This window comes from Myotis davidii, unplaced genomic scaffold, assembly GCF_000327345.1.
Source record: "Myotis davidii unplaced genomic scaffold, ASM32734v1 scaffold1618, whole genome shotgun sequence".
NCBI classification, from domain to species: Eukaryota; Metazoa; Chordata; class Mammalia; order Chiroptera; family Vespertilionidae; genus Myotis; species Myotis davidii.
In genome coordinates, this window is record NW_006289227.1 from 60,385 (window position 1) to 64,149 (window position 3,765).

The following is a 3,765-nucleotide window of genomic DNA, read 5'->3' on the forward strand; positions in this document are numbered from 1 at the left end:
TGGTGGGACTTCCTGTGGGCATTTCCCCCAGGGAATCATGGGAGCCCCTTTCTTCAGGCAGGCCCCCAGAATCCTTCTTGACCTTAAAGCCCTAAAGGCAAAGCCTCAGGGTTACTCCTGACCTCCCATGGACTCATGGGAGAAAACCCCCAGAGTATTCCAGATCATGGGAGCCTTCAAAGGCTAATCAGGTAAACTCCAAAGGTTACTACCATCTCCAGGGAATGAGGACAAGACCCTCAAAACTACCCTGAAACATCCACTGCTCCTCCCGCCCAGAGAATCATGGGAGATGACCCTCTAGTCATGAGAAATTTCTCCTCCAGGCATTGCCCCCAAATTCCCCTTGACTATACAGACCCTAGGCATCATGGGAGATATTTCCTGTTGGCAGATCCCTGGAATTACTCCAGATCTTAAAGGGAATTATGGGTGAAGACTACCATAATCCTATCATCCCAGGGAAATCAGGAGATTCTGCCTTCAGGGAGACTCCACAGAATTCCCTTTTGTTCTCCAATGCTGTGCCTTCTTTTCCCAGCCCTCATGAGAGCAGTAGACACTGAGATTCTATCTCCCTCTCCCCTACCTTGACATCTTCATCAGGCCAGCCCTTCTGCAGGACTTAAGTCTTAGCCACTCACTTCAGTCCCTAGATTTGGAGCCTAGAAAGTGTGGGTGCTCTTCAGAGTGGGTGGGGTCCTTGGGGCTGATATAGTTTCAAGGGAAGTTTAAAAATAACCCTCATTCTGCTTTGTGCCTCCTCAAGGCTGGAGGCTGGTGTTCCAGTTGGGGAAAGAGGGTAATGGAGAGACTGGAATGGTGGAGGAAGCAGGGAGGAGAATCCAGGCAGAATAGCCTTGGTTTCCACAAGTCAGACAAATTGAGGTTGGAGAAATGTATGCTGGCCATGTGGCTATTAGTCACTTAATTTCTATGGGCCTCCTATAAAAAATGAGAGTCACCCTGGGACCTTCCCTAGGAATCTGCGCTGAACATTCAATGCCTCGCTCTTCAAAAGTGCTAAGTAAGCCTGGTTGGTGTGGCTGATCAGTGGTTGATCATTGATCTATAAACCAGGAGGTCATGATTCAATTCCCAGCCAGGGCACATGCCTGGGTTGCAGGCTCGATCCTCAGTAGGGGGCGTGCTGGAGGCAGCCAAGCAATGATTCTCTCTCATCATTGATGTTTCCCTCTCTCCCTTTCCTTCCTCTCTGAAATCAACAAATATATATAGGTCATACAGGCAGAAAACGAGGCAACTAGGTCTCAACCACTAAATTGCTGGATATTATGGGGAAGGAACCCTTTTGTACATCAGAGACATGCTGGAGGAGCTGCCCAGGCTAGGAACCCAATTACCATGGCCTTGTGAGGACACGAGGGCCAGCTTGCCCAGGCGATAGAGGTCCATGCCAGAACCTGCTGCCAGAACCAGCTGCTAGGCCCTTACCTGCGGACTGTCTGACCCCTGTAGTATCTGAAGCAGCCAGCAGTGGTTTAAGAGGCAAGGGAATCCCTTTGCCCTGTGTCACATCCTCTCCCCCTGGGGCAGGTCCCTGCAGGAGCCTGGTGTTTCCAGTTCAGGGGGTCAGCAAGCGACTGTTATAGGGAACCAGGAAGACCCCAGGGAGGACAGAGGGTGGAGGTGGGGAGAAGGGGAAACAGAGCAGGTCCAGCTCCAGAGAGAGCGAGGACAAGGCATAGAGCTCATGCAAAGAGCCCCAGCCTTGGCTGGCTCTGAACTCCCTAAAGCAGGCGTCCTCAAACTTTGTAAACAGGGGGCCAGTTCACTGTCCCTCAGACAGTTGGAGGACCGGACTATAGTTTTAAAAAAAACTATGAACAAATTCCTATGCACACTGCACATATCTTATTTTGAAGTAAAAAAACAAAACGGGAACAAATACGATATTTGTATTTGCATGTGGCCCGCGGGCCGTAGTTTGAGGACCCCTGCCCTAAAGCAATGGTTCTCAACCTTCTGGCCCTTTAAATACAGTTCCTCATGTTGTGACCCAACCATAAAATCATTTTCGTTGCTACTTCATAACTGTAATGTTGCTGCTGTTATGAATCATAAGGTAAATATCTGATATGCAGGATGGTCTTAGGCGACCCCTGTGAAAGGGTTGTTCAACTGCCAAAGGGGTCGCGACCCACAGGTTGAGAACCGCTGCCCTAAAGCATCTTTCCATCTGGTGCCCCCTGCTCCTGCCCCTGCTCCCAGAGGACCCCACACCCTGCTAACTGGTTAGTGCCTCCCAACCTTCCCACACAATGGGAGGCCCAGTCTCCTCGAGGGTCTCTCACCTCTTGCTGTCTTTCCTGTTCATGCTTCCTGAGGGTGAGGTTGGAGGGGGTCTTGCAAGGGTCTGGCTCAGCTTCTCCCCTTTCACCAATGCTCCAGCTTCTTAGCCCCTTGGGAGCTGGGGCCTCCTCAGTGCTTGGGAAGGAAAGAGGAACTGCCCCTCCCCACCCAGGCCCAGGCCAGGGGGAAGGAAGAGGCTGGGGAGAGACCAAAGGTTCCCCCTCCCCCCACGTGGGGATCCCTTCAGGCTGAGGTTTCCGGTGCTGCCGGCCCCCACCCCCAATCACCCAGTGGGCTTTCTATCTCCCTCATCTTTCTGTCTTTAGACCCGTGATTCTTTGTTCTGTCATTTTCATACTTCAATAAAAGCATTTTTAAAAGTATGCCTTATATGACACATTCATGTAAAAATACACTCAAAATAAAAATTTGTATTTCTACTAGAGGCCTGGTGCATGAATTCATGCACGGGTGGGGTCCCTCTGGGTGGCCTGCAGGGATCGGGCTGAAACCCACAATCCAACTCCGCCTGCAGCTCCTACTTGCCGCTCCTGCTCATCCTGGCCCCACTGTGCCCATTCAGTCCCTATCAGGAGAGGCTGGCGCTGCCACAGCGGCGTTCCCCAGCCATGAGCCCTGCATCTGGCGCCCTCCCAAGGGGAGTGGTCTGAGGGATTGGGCTGAAACTGGCTCTCTGACATCCCCCAAGGGGTCCTGGATTGCGAGAGGGCGCAGGCCAGGCTGAGAGACCCCCCCGCAACAGTAGTCAGTGCTTGTCATAGTGAGCGGTTGAGCAGCCTTAGCACATCATTTGCATATTACCCTTTTATTATATAGGACTAGAGGCCCGGTGCACAAAAATTTGTGTCCTCTCACAGTCTGGGACTGCTCGGGAGATAAGGGCCTGCTGACTTAGGCCCACTCTCAGGTGGCAGAGGGCAGGCCCAATCCCTAGGTGCCTGCCTGGCAGCTCCTGGTTGGGCTCAGAGCAGGGTTGACTGGGGAGTTGGGGCACCGCCCCCTGTCATGCACAGAGCAGGGCGGATCAGGAGGTTGCAATGCCACCCCCTGTCACACACAGAGCAGGGCCGATCAGGGGGTTGGGGAGCTCCCCCCTGTCATGCACAGAGCAGGGCTGATCAGGAGGTTGTGATGCCACCCTCAGTCACACTCAGGGTAGAGCCAATTGGGGGGTTAAGGCACTGCCCCCTGTCACACACAGAGCATGGCCCCTTGGGGGTGGGGGTTGGGGTACCGCCCTCTATTACCCACAGAACAGGGCCGATCAGGGGGTTGGGGCGCTGCCACTGTCACACTCAGGGCAGGGCCGATGGGGAGGTTATGGCTCTACCCCGTCACACACAGAGCAGGGCCCGTGGGGGTGGTTTGGGGCACCACACCCTGTCACGAACAGAACAGGGTGGATAGGGAGGTTGGGGCCCACCCCCCCGT